The sequence below is a fragment of the Chrysemys picta genome, chromosome 1, assembly GCF_011386835.1.
Source record: "Chrysemys picta bellii isolate R12L10 chromosome 1, ASM1138683v2, whole genome shotgun sequence".
In the NCBI taxonomy this organism is placed as follows: domain Eukaryota; kingdom Metazoa; phylum Chordata; order Testudines; family Emydidae; genus Chrysemys; species Chrysemys picta.
In genome coordinates, this window is record NC_088791.1 from 275,862,297 (window position 1) to 275,876,179 (window position 13,883).

Here is a 13,883-nt window from a genome sequence, read left to right on the forward strand (position 1 = left end):
TGCATAATTTTAATTCCTTCCGATGTGACCCATTTCCATACTACTAGAAAATGAACACTAACATATGTGTGAGTTTTTATCATGAATACAGCAGCAATGTAATCTATTGCTTGGAGAGGCAAATAAATGGAGACTATACAGTACACCAAAACATTCTGTAAGAGAGACATCTATGCAGTATCCATCAGACCATCACTACTAAAGTAAGGGAGGTAGGAAAGGGAATTTGGAGAAAACAGAAACTAGATCAGAGGAGTGGATACCCTATTCAGATACCCAAAGACAGATACCCTATTCAGTGCCAATAAGTTCCATTATCCCCTTGCACACTATAACTATTTAAGTCAAGGCTAGTGGAAACATTCACAGAAGTGTGTAAGGGAGCAGATGAGACAGACAGGATAGAACGTTGTCAAGGCAGCATGGTGTTGGAGAAACATTCAAAACGATGACAAAATGGATCAGTAACAATCCTTAGAAGCCACTTGCCAAATGTAACAAAAGTCAATGCCATAGATTTTGCAGCTCTTTATATTGGCAGTGATTTTGGAGACAGACTATACATGCTATTCACTTTAAGCCTCCCAGCTAGTGAGCATCTGAGAAGGTGAATTACCTCATCCATCTCTTCCTTTTCATCTAGCTTTACCAGCTAGGACAACCCCTATGGCTGTGAAACAAATTATTATACTGGATACAACATGAACAAGCTGTGACAGTGACTATACAAAGGCAAGGTATTACTGCCATGGATGAATGAAAGATAAATGTGAAACTGAACAGTCCAGCGGTACAAGGCAAAACATATAATGCAGCTGTACTTTGACAACTGGCACAAAACTACAGGTAAAATAACTTAGAAACAGGAAGGCAGTGATTAGAGCTGACACTCCAGGAAATGAAAGCACCTTTGCAAGGTGTGTGTGTGTGTGTGTGTGTGTGTGTAAACACAGGACAAGACCTTTCCCAGTCACAATCAAGCCACAGACGTTAACAACTGGTCACAGACCAATGATCTATGACAGTGTCACCATGCCTCAGTGGGTCACAGCTGAGAAACCCAGATCCAGGACAAACTGCTGAGAAATGGGACAGACACATGCCAAATTGGTGGTTATTCTTCCATAAGATACACCAAACCAGTAACAAAAGCTAACTTCTGTCTCACCACACTGGTTAGCAAGAAATCAAAAATGCAGTCTCCTTAGGTATCCCAGCCCTTGTTTCACCACCCAGACACTGGACTTAATGATGAGTGGTTATTTAAAATAAATTTAATCAAACAAAGGGTTCTGCTAATCCCAGGAGATCAACCACTAGCCAGGTCAATATGTAACTCAGATCTTACCCAATACTCATGCTGTTGCCAGTCCTTTAGTATCTAATATCTAAAAGTTTATTTATAAGAGAAAAGAAAGAAGAGAGAGTTAAAATGGTCAAGGAATTAAATACATACAATCATTGCAAAGTTCTTGTATTAGGTTTGAAGCAGCAATGGAATAAAGTGCTGGTTTAAGTCTCTGGTGACTTCCAAAAGATTGAAAGGTCCTCAGTCTATTGACTGAAATGCTCCCTTTAGTGTAAATCCATAATCCAGATATATGAGCAGGCAAGTGGTAAAATGAAGATGCTTCCAGGGCCTTTTCAACTTTCTCCCATGTGGAGGGAATGCTCTCACTCTTAGTTTATGGAAAATTACAGGTACAAGATGGAGTCCAGGGTCACATAAGCAAGACACATGCCCTTGCATGCTTCGATGAGCAGGAGCTATAACCCATATTCTGGCTAAAATGTCCTCAGGAAGGCCAGTGTGGTGGGAATAAGTTTCTTCTATGGCCCATTGTGTTTGTTAATTGGCCATCAATTTGAATAGTTCATTCAAAAAGTGATGGGCAGACTGGATACAAACTACTTCATGGGCATTACCCCAGAAGCAACACATTTGAAATACAGGTTTATAGTCAATAATCATAACTTTAGATACAAATATAATACATCCATACAGACAGACTGTACTGGATCAGATGAGTGGTTCACTATCCTCTCTCAAAATACCAGATGCCTCAGAGTAAGGTGCAATGAAAAGTTAGGTAGACAGGGAAAAACCACTCAGAAGGAAAGCTTCTTTCTAGCACCCATTTAGAAACTGGCTTGTACCCTGAAGCATGAGAGTTTATATCCCCTTCAAACCTTTTTTCTTTTTTATAGTATTTTTTTATTATTTTTTATTTCTGCAGTTGCAACTTTGGATGTTCTTGTTATCTATCCAAATAGCAACCCTTTTTTGAATCCTACTAAGCTCTAGTCCTTAATAGTATTGGATGGCAAAGAGTTTTGCAAGCTAATTGTGTGGTGTGTGAAAGTAAATAATCCCAGTTTTTTTAATCTCTCCTCATAAAAGACTTTTCTGTGTCATCATTTTTTGTTGCTATTTCTGAACACTTCCGTTTCTGCTACATCCTTTTTCAGATAGGATGATCACTACTGAACAAAATATTCCAGTTGAGGACATACTATTCACTTTTTATAATGGCTTTGTAATATTTTTGGTATTATTCTCCATCCAATTCCTTGTGAATCCTCACAGGTTGGTTGTTTGCTTGTTTGACTGCCGCACATTGGACGTAAGTTTTCACTGAGCTGTCCACAGGGTTGACCTTTTTTCAGATCCCACAGGATATTTCTGTTAGGTTTGGTCTATACTAGCAATTTATGTTGGTATAACTATGTTGCTGAGAGGTGTGAAAAATCCACCCCCCTGAACAATGCAGTTATACTGACTTAACTCCAGGTGTAGATCTTGCTGTGTTGGTGGGAAGTCTTCTCCTGTCAATATAGCTACCACCTCTCGGGGAGGTGGATTGCCTACGCTGACGGGAGAAGGCCTACCATCGGCATAGGGAGCATCTTCACTGAAGTGCTACAGCAGCAGAGCTACATTGGTGCAACTGCACTGCTGCAGCCTTTAAAGTGTAGATAAACCCTCAGTGACTGAACTTGTGAAATCTCTACCAGAGCGGCTTCATCTCTTTTCTCAATATCCTGACGTGCTCTGCATTATCTGGATCTGGTGTCTTTCAATGTTAAGTGTCTCTGACCTTGTTGTAACCAATTCTAATGTTGTCTGCACATTTTCTAATTCCTTGTCTATTATCCCTGTAAATCTGATCCCTGATTTAGGCAAATCTCCACCCTCTTCAATTCTTAAGACAGATCCAAAGTGATTATTTAATGTTTAATGTTATTTCTTTATCCACTGGCACTAATTTCCCACTATCATGCTTAAGAGGATAAAATGTTTTTTTCACCCTTGCCGACTGCTTACATACTTAAAAAAACTTCTGTCCTTCTCCTTTGCTCTACTAATCATTTTTGTTTATCTGTTACAGTAGGGGCTTTCTTCAATCCACCCAATCTTTCTGTTTTGCACAATCTTTAATTGTTTGAAATGCTTTGTGTTTATCCTGGCTGTAGTTCTTTACTTCTGTACTTTAACCACATTAGCTTCTGCTGCTTCTGGCTATTAACATTTGATAAAATGCTCTGATCTGAATGCACAGAAGGAGATAGGCGTTGTGAAACAGGAACACATTGAGATTCACAAAACTTGTGCTAGGCACCAGGCTACCTATGTAATGACTGGCAAGAGTGTCATAAGACTGCAATTCACAAAAGCCAGTCTGCTAAGCAGGGAGCCCCCTAAAGCAGCCAATAGCAGATGCTGAGGAGAGGGATGTGTGCTAAGCCTTGCACCTCTCTGAGGTCAAGTCTACAGCCCGGATCAACACTCTGAGCTCGATCCACCTGCGGTCGATTTAGCAGGTCTAGTGAAGACCTGCCAAATCGACAGCAGATCGCTCTGCAGTCGACCCCGGTACTCTACCCCGGACGAGAAGAGTAAGGTAAGTCAATGGGAGAGTTTCTCCCGTCGACCGCCATGGTGTAGACCCTGCGGTAACTTGACCTAAGGTATGTTGAGTCCAGCTATGTTATTCACGTACCTGGAGTTGCGTAGCATAGATCGATTTACTGCGGAAGTGTAGATGTAGCCTTAGCGATAGGCACTGAAGTCCATACTGCAGGGTGGCACCCACATCTGCTTGTGATTCACAGTAAGGAGCCCCTCTTTAGAGTTAGGCATGTATGCTGTTTTTGCTGCAGCTTCTCCCCTCCTCCTCATAATTTCATCACAGTGGTTACAGCACTAATATAGGATGTGGGAGACCAGAGTTCAGATACTCCCCTTTGCCTGAGGGGGAGAAGGGATTTCAAGAGGGATTTGACACCTCTCAGGTGCGTGCACTAACCATTGGGCTATGGGATATTCTGATATGGGGCTCCCTCAGTCTCTCCTGTTGAAGCTAAATCCTTGAAGAGTCCTTTGGGCCACAGAGAGAAAGCACAAGCATATGAATGATGTTATAGCCTGGTGGTTAGAGCACAAACCCAATACTAGGGAGCCCCAGAATCCAAGCCTTCTTCTCCCATGACTCTTTAATTGGTTATCCACAGTGAAGCAACTTCAATACGAGAGATTAAGGGAGCCCCACATGAAAATATCCCATAACTAAGGCTATAATTTTGTCCCAGAGGTCGTGGAAGTCACAGATTCTGTGATTTCCAGAGACCTCTGTGACTTCAGCCCGTGGTGCCTGGGAGCTGCAGGGTCCCCCCACCACCTGTGGTGACCCCAAAGCTCTGTGGTGCCATGGGATGTGGGGGACCCTGCAGCTCCAAGTGACTGCAGGGGGCAGAGGACCCCACAGCTCCAAGCGACTGTGGGGGGTGGAGGACCCTGCAACTCTGAGCCTCTGCAGGGGGCAGGGGACCCCGCAGGTCCAAGCCGCCACAGGGTGCAGGGGATTCTGCAGTTCCAAGCTGCTGCAGGAGGGCGGGGAACCCCACAGCTTCCGGCTGCTACCAGCGGGGGGCTCTGGAAACTCCGAGCCACTGCAGGCGGTGGCGGGGGTGCTCTGCAGCTCCTGGGCTCCATAGGTGGCAGGGGAACACTAGACCTCCTGGCAGTTATGGGCGGCAGGGGTACCCCACAGTTCCCAGCCATCATAGGTGTTGGGGTGCCCTGAAGTACCCAGCCACGATGGGTGGCAGGGGTATCCCAGAGCTCCCAGCCACTGCCAGCAGGGCGGGGGGTGGGGGGACAGACAGGAGCACCAAGCTGCCAAGCACCAAGATGGCACGGATGCTCTGCAGTTCCCAGGCCCCATGGGAGGTGGGGGAACCTCAAAGCTCCCAGCCATTGGGGGGACCCTGGAGCTCCCAGCCACTGTGAGCAGTGGGGCTGCTCTGGAGATCCAGGCTGCCGTGGGTGGCGGGGGTGCCCCAGAGCTCTGGGCAGCTGGGGCTCATGGAGCTCCTAGCCATGGGACCCCGCAGCTCCAAGACACAGGCGGCGGGGGACCCTGCAGCTCTAAGCTGGGCCCCCCCATGGGAAGTGTGGGAACCCTGCAGCTCCCCATTTTGTCATGCATATTTTTAGAAAAGTCACGGATAGGTCACAGGCTTCTGTGAATTATTCTTTATTGCCTATGACCTGTCTGTGACTTTGACTAAAAATATGCATGACAAAATCTTAGCTTTACCCATAACTCAGTGGCTAGGGCACTGAGCTAGCAAATCCCTATTCCAATTCTTTCTCCTACTCAGGCAGGGTGGGGACTTGAACTGGATTCCTCCTACTTCCTGCGTAAGTACCCTAATCACTGGACTGAAAATTATGAGGGAGGGTGCCTTTCCTCCCACCCCTACTGGTTTGCATGAACTTGCCTGAGAGGCCAATCCAGTAGGTGGCCTCTGAGCATGCCTACTGGATCAGGCCCAATGCACAATCGAACACCTATCTTCCTCTGAGTTTGTGACTCTCTCTGGGGCTTTCCTGGGACGGAGGCAGCAGTGTGCATATTCAAAGGCAGAAACATAGATGCTGAAGGAAATTTTTACTGCAAAAACTTAGGCTCTGAGTAAGTTTTGGCCCCAGCAGGAGTTTTGTGAATTGCAGTGGAGCCTACAACTAGGATTTTTGTGCTTAAATTCAGATTTAGTTGCCTTTTGTGCCACAGACCTTTGTGTCTAAACTGCGAGTATCTTTGTATTTCATAGTGGCATCAAATAAAAAGAAAGGGGAAAATAGGACTCTTTATTTCTTCCTTTCATAGTAAAGGGTCTATTTGGCTAGGTAGTGAACTTAAATTCATTTCAGCAGGGACTGGTGACTGTGAAAACCTAAAGATAGAATGAGCAAGATAATTTCAGAAAACATGTTTCTTGATTTTGGAATAAGGATCACAAATTAATATTGTCCCTTTGCAGATATAACTTTGTGTGACAGATACTTACATTACATGGAAGATAAACCATGAAAATATTGGTTTTCCATTTTTCTGCCTATTCTAGCTGATCTCATTTATCAACACTACAATAAAATACCCAGCTATGTTCATATGTTAGTCAGCTTCTCCAGTCAGGCAAATCTCATTAGGGCATAGTCACCAGAGAGTCTCTGACTGTCTCTGAGCTTATAATATTTGGCCCCAATCCTGGAAACTTGTTTCAAGTGGTACGGAAACATTGGTACAGATAACTATAACTTTTTATTCTCTTTTTCAAAATCATACCGAGACTGTCTTTTTGCTTGGTTTTTTTTTTTTCTTTCCGGAATTATTTTCTGGCTTTGCAGCATTTATTGCAATTTCTAGCCTTCTATTGCAAATAAGCAAAAGAAAACCAACGATTGTTTCTAAAATTAAATGCAAGTTGGTCCTGTCTTCCCATACCAGGTGACTGTGATCTTCCCCCAAATACAGTAAAAACTGTGTCATCCAGCACTTTATCAGCCGGAAACCTCTATTAACCAGCATTTCTGATATCTCCCAATACAAATCTTCAATTTAGTAACTGGAACTAGTATACTGCCCAGGAGGTTATGCAGTTTCACATTCTACACTTTACTTTTATGCAAAAGAAGCAGAAGACAAATAAGCAAGCTGATATCAGGGATTTATTCAAAAAAGCAGCTTCCAGGGTGTGTCATAGGGTCATTACAGATTCAGCCCAATCTCCTACACCTTCTATATCTACAATGATAATTCATGTTGATAATGATGACCCCGAGGCACTGCAAGATACTGAAGTGCCTTCTGAATCATCAAGGAAAGATTAAATTATGCTCAGTATAGTTTTAGTGTTAAGTGTAATTTTAGTAATCTGGGTGAATAACCTACTGTATAGAAAACTTTACCTGAATGCACCTAAGTGTGTCAAGAAACCAACCACTCTGCAGTGCAGTACAACTACTGGATTGGTGAGTACTACTGTATTTTATACTTTATTCATTTTAGTGTATTTTAATTCTTTGAAAATTGATATTCTATTGGTAAAATATAACTCTCAGTTAACTGGAATATTTGATTAACCGGCACCTAAATTCCCTTTAAGCTGCACAGAGCTGCTGCGGCGAGAGAAGGCTGTGGGGAGTCCAGTCTCACACTGCAACCCTGGGACAGCCTGCACCTCAAACACCTCATCCCTGACCCTAGCCAGAGCCCTCACCCCCCTGTACCCAATTGTTTGCCCCAGCCTGAGTCCCCTACCACACTCCGAACCCCTCATCCCCAGCCCCACCCCAGAGCCTACACACCCCTGCACTCCAACTCTCTGCCCCAGCCCTGAGCTCCCTCCCACACACTGAACCCCTCAGCCCCACCACCACCACATGAATTTTGTTATTTGTACCAATATGAAGGTGATGAGTCACACATCTCCTCCATACTGGTGCATATAACAAAATTAATTCTGCACATGTACGTAAAAAATTGGAACACTGACCGGCACCCTCCCCCCCATTCCTCCAACATGCCGGATAACACAGCTTTTACTCTATCTAGGTATCAATGAATCTCATTTTCTGATTTGCCTCACAAGAATATGGTTTCTGAGATCAAGTGGAACTAACAAGTCATCCGGGCGTCTAGAAAGAAGGACCAGCCTGAGTGTGGTGCATCACACCGAATTGAGTCATCACCATAATTTAATATACAAAGGGGAAGACTAAAATCAGAGCAATTGTCTTCTGTGTAAGTCCTTCCTGATGTTTCTTCCATAAAATAATTTTATTTCTGCAGAAATTAAGCTCCAGTCTTTGCTGAATATTTGAAAGGAAAGAATTTCTTAATTTTGTTTTCTTAATGTTTAGTACTAGAAATCTGGAGTTCTGAATTTTATCATTGGCTCTGCCACTGACTTGGTGGGTGATTTAAAGCAAATCTTTCTCTCTCTGTATCTCAGTTTCCTCCCCATGAAATGGGGAATAATCATTAAAACAGAGCAGCCCCATAGCTAAAACGGAGAATAAGGGGGCCATTCTCCCCCTGGAAAATTCTTTGCCCCCCTGTAGAAATAGTTTTTCCTCCCATTTTCTTAGTTTGTGTTCCTGAGATGTGTGATAGTCACAATTCTGGTAGCTGGCGTAGCATGGGTGGGTGAGGGTGATATTGGCCATGTTTCAGCAATGTGAAGTGTGGAGTCTGCATTATGTTGCTGCTATAAGAAAAGAAGTGAAACCCTGGTAAGAAAGTGTCTGCAGAGACGGCCTCTGCAGGTAGGCTTACAAAGTAGGAAAGAGGGAGCACAGGGCTCTATGGTGGAATTTCTGTGACCAGACCCTGCCCAGGGCCGGCTCCAGGCACCAGCCTGGTAAGCAGGTGCTTGGGGCGGCTGCTCCAGAGAGGGGCGGCTGCTCCAGGTATTCAGCAGCAATTCGGTGGACGGTCCCTCACTCCCGCTGGACGAAGAGTGTGGATGGACTGACCAGAACTGGAATGCTCCTCTAGAGCCCAGAAGAAACCTTCCATGGACTGTCTAGGGACTGTGATGCTACTGCAGATAGTCAAGTGGAATACCTAGACTGACTGATAACAGGGTTGTGAGTACCATCTCACCCAGCAACTGTGGATTGTTAAATCCTGTTTCTATTTTGCTTTGCCTTTCCTTCACCCCAATAAATTCCCTTTTGAGTGGAGATTAAGCTTCTTGTGTTTGGGGAGTCAGGAAAGTAGCCTCTGAGGCTTGCTTGAAAGACCTTTGTTCTTCAGAGGAAGGTATCATAACACTGCAACCCTCTCCCCCCAACAGGACTAGTGGCACAGTCAGCTGTAAAAAGCTGTAGAATCCCCCCAGAGGAGGAGTGAAGGGGAAGACCTACTCTTCCCCTGACCCCAGCAGGAGGTTAGTGGAGTGGGTAGGTACAAGCTGCAGCCACTGCTACTCAATAGTAGAGTGCCTCTATAGATGCTGGTAGGGAAACTCAAATCTACCACCTGCTTCCAGAGCTCTCCTATTGGCTGGGCCCACAGTAAGTCAGGTTTGCTTTCTCCCAAACTCCCTTCAAGATCCGTATCTTGGCCACTGCATACAAGCAACAGCTTATGTACCCTACTATGCTACAGCAATACCCTGTGGCAGGACAACACCATGCTGACCTATGGACCCAGGCCCCTCCACGGTGAAGTAGGAGCCACAAATAGTTTTCAAAATGGACAAATTTGTGATTCGTCCATGTCATAAAGAGACTCAATCTACTTCAGAAGACAATAAAAAATATAGTGAGGTTATATAAAGAATGATTCATTGATACATTTGATCTTGAAACTCACAAACCAGCTCAACTGGAAATTAATTTTCCTAAAAAAAAATTGGACGTGTGCTGTGTTGTTTTAGTGAAAAGTGGTACATGTATCGGTCATGGTTGGAATACTCAAAGCTTGAAGGAAGAGGGTTGTTGGAAGTTACAGAATCATCCAAATTCTTGTTCTTAGGAATTATGAGAACAATTTTGAAAGTTTTTCCTCCTGCGAACAATTACCTTCAAAAGGAACTAATGCACCTTGCTCAAGGAATTGAATTGAATACTGTTGCCTGTGAAGAACTTCAACAAAAGAGAGATGTTTGAAGGTTTTTTTCTCAGAGATTTTTTCCAAGCACCCTGTTTTGAAAGATACATGTGATGAAGCATCAACATTAAAAGATGGGCCACCAAAAGAGCCAAGGTATTGGCCCCAAAATGTCAAGGTTCTATAGTCACTGAGCACTTACCAGGATCCCAAAGTGTAAATGAGCATCAGTGGTCCCAGATTTACCATGAATTGATTGATGAAACCAGTGGTGAATTGCAAAGGAGATTTTCTGAGAAGAACTCCAAGTTATACAAAAACTTGTCAGCAATCTATTCCACCAGCTCTCCAGACTTCTTGAAATTGGAGTCAGGGTGTGCTTTGTTTGGCTTGCATGGATTAGATATTGAGAAGGTGAAAGTTGAAATGGCTGTAGTTAAACCACTGACATATAAGTGAAATTGCAAAGAATCTGAAGATGTTCTAGGTGTTTTCAAGGAATTAAATGAGACTTTCCCATGTATTTTTGAAATGTCTATAGTGGTCTATTATTTGGAGCATTGACTGCAGTTTGTGAGAATTCCTTTTTTCGTTTGAAAAGAATTTTGTCATACCAAAGGATGAGCATGACCTCTGAAAGAAAGAGAAACCTAATTCTCCTGTCATATGAAAGTGATTTAACTTCAAAACTGAACCTGGATAGCTTTGTGGAAGAATTCAGACACCATTACCCAAGAAGACTTTAATTTTAGTTTTGTGAACAGTCTTTATGTTACAGTCTTTATGTTTCATGTCAGGATCTATACTTTTATATTTCTGAATCTATGAATTTTTTAATGTTTGAATATTTGTTATACTGAACAATCACATAAATATGTATCTTATTTTTTCTTATTTAAAAAAATGAAGTTTAAAAAAAGACTTCTGTCTGAGACTGCATTTTTCAGTGAGTACATAAACTTGTCATGCAGTCTGCCTCCTCTCCCACTCTCCCCACCCTTAATCCCCATATCATTGTCCTAGCTATGGAGTTGGAACAACATGGCTAATGTATTTTTCAGTTTGCCAGATAAACTGAAAAAAAAAATCTGTCTCGATTTGAACCAAAAACATTTTTTTCATTAAATTGATAAACTTGAAAAAAATATTTCAAATCAGCTGATATGTTTTGAGTCAACTCAAAATATTTTATTTTTGGGGAGGGGTTGGATTTGTTTTGAGGCCACCAAAATGTTTTGTTTGAATCAAAATTGTGTGTGTGTTGTTTCAATTCAGTTTTTTCAGATGTCTTTCGCCCTTTATGTGTTTTTTTTAATTTGCCATATTTGAAACTGAAATGCTGTTGTGAGTCAAAAAGTAGAAACAAAATATTTTGACTTTTTTGAAATGAAACATTTAAAAATGGTCAAGATAAAACATTTCATTTCTTTTAGGAAAAAAATACCAGTTGAAACTGTATTGACAAATAGTTTTGGAGCCTGATAAATGCATTTTGAGGCAAAAAAGAATTTGTCAAAAAAAAAAAAAATTACCTCAGCACTTACAATATATCCTACCCCCCAGAGTTATATTTAATTGAAGTTTGTAAAACACTCTGAGATTCTCATCTTAATGATGCTATAGAAGTGCAGATCATGATTATTAAAGAAGTTTGCTTGCGTGGGTAGTAGAGGATTTGACCAGTGCTTAATTTGTAATGATGGAGGTGCTGAGGCTCAAGCAATTTTTTTTACATTCATGACTGAGGCATGGCTATGAACTGCCAAGCCTAGAGGTGCCAGGGGTCAGCCCTCACACAAATTAAGTACTGGATTTGACCCTTTAATCCCAACATTAAAAATGTGCTCATCATAGGCTCAAGTGTGCCTCGCACGCCATAGAATGAGGCAGTGCAGAGTGGCACCATTCAAAAGGGAGCTCTGGAATGCCCAGAATATAGATTGGGTAGAGTTTTAGCTCTGTCTCCTGTGGGGTGTTTTGTGTCCTGGGCAAGTAGGTAGGGAGTTCAGAGTGCTCCCTAACACAAAGGCCATAATTTCCCCCTGACTGTTATGTGGGCCACACAATTGTGGGCCACACAATTGCAAGGAGAGCTTCCACCATTCACCTGTCTACACATCAGGCCCAGTCGAGCCCCGAACTAGCCGCAGAATGTACTACGGTTCCATTCAAGATGGCATAATCAATGACAGTAACACATTTCATTTGATTTTAATACACATTTTAAAATGAAATTAGCCATATAACAATTCATTTTTCACACAAATAGTTTTTCACTGGACAGAGATGAAGCTTAGTCATTTTCATTAACATATTTCATTAATGATTTTATTATAATTAGTAAAACTGCTATTTAAAATATCTACAAATAAAATAGGAATTTACTGTGTAATGGGAAAGTTTAGAATGATGTGACACCATGCTTATGTATTTTTTATCATAACATTTAATTGAACATTAAAAATGTATTATACTTGACAGACACAAAATAAACTCTGGAGAATAAACACACCAAGCAGTTTTGTGTGTGTGTGTGTGTGTGTAATGAATGTAAAGTATGGTTCAACAATATTTTTTTATCTTAGTAATAGACAGGAAAGATTGCTTTAGTCGCATAATTTCCTTTGCAAAGCCTTGAAGCCTGTTCTATATTTAAAATTTAGATTGACCTTGCTATGTTGTTCAGAGGGGTAGAAAATTCATACCCCTGAGCACCACAGTTAAGCCAACCTAACTACTGGGGTAGACTTGGCTAGGTAAACAAATAATTCTTCTGTTGACCTCGCTACCACTGCTTGGGGAAGTGGATGACCTACATCAATGAAAAAACTCCTTCAATACTGGAAGCATCTACACTATGGCACTAACAGGGGCATCGCTACAATGCCGCAGCTGTACTGCTGTACCCAGCGCCGTATTATTGCCTAGGCCGACAAGGCCTAGGCCTAGGGCGGAAAATTTGCAGGGGCGGAAGCTCCCCTCTGCGCCCCGCCCCCCTGCTCCAGCTCACCTCCGCCTCCTCTGCAAGCGCACCGCCGCGTCCTGTTTCTCTCCCTTCCCAGTGCTTGTGCCACGAAACAGCTGTTTCATGGGGCAGGGAGGGAGGGAGGGGGGAAGAGGGGGAACACCGTGCGCTGGGGGAATAGGCGGGGCCAGGGGCGGGATTTGGGGAAGGGATCCAATGGGGAAGGGAGGGGCGGAGTTGGAGTGGGGACTTTGGGGAGGGGGTTGGAATGGGGGCAGGAAAAGGGCGGAGTCGGGGCAGGGCCAGGACGGCAATTATTTCTCAGCCTAGGGGCGGCAAAATTATTAATCCGCCACCGGCTCTACCACCTATAGTGTAGACGTGGACTTAGAGACTCTTTCTTGCAAAGTCTTAGGCCTTCTCTCCACTAGAAATTTGTACCACTTTAACTATGCTGTTGGGATAGCTAAAGCTGTACAACCCCTTTGCAGTTATATCAGTACTGTATTAAGGTGCTTTATACCAGTATAGCTATTTCCATATGGGAAGGGAATAACTACATCGGTATAAGGGCCCTTTATTCTGATATAATTGTGTCCATGCTAGGACTTGCACCACTATAATTATATTGGTAAAATATCATACCACTAAGTGACATAGTTATATTGGTGTGTAATTAGACCAACCATCATGTATGTGCTTAATTCCAAAGGTGGCAACATGTGGGTTTGTTTATTTCAGGTAATACTTATTTTAATTCATTCACTGACATTTCTTTTATGGCCATTGGTGTAATACTATGTGTATTTTGGTTGATAGGAGGCTACTCCAAAGACTGTTTTACATTGAAAAATTACATCAGCACACCTACATCTCTCAGGGGTGTGAAAAATCTACACCTCTGAGGCTAGGTCTACACTACCCGCCTGAATCGGCGGGTAGAAATCGACCTCTCGGGGATCGATTTATCGCGTCCCGTCGGGACGCGACAATCGATCCCCTAATCGACGCTC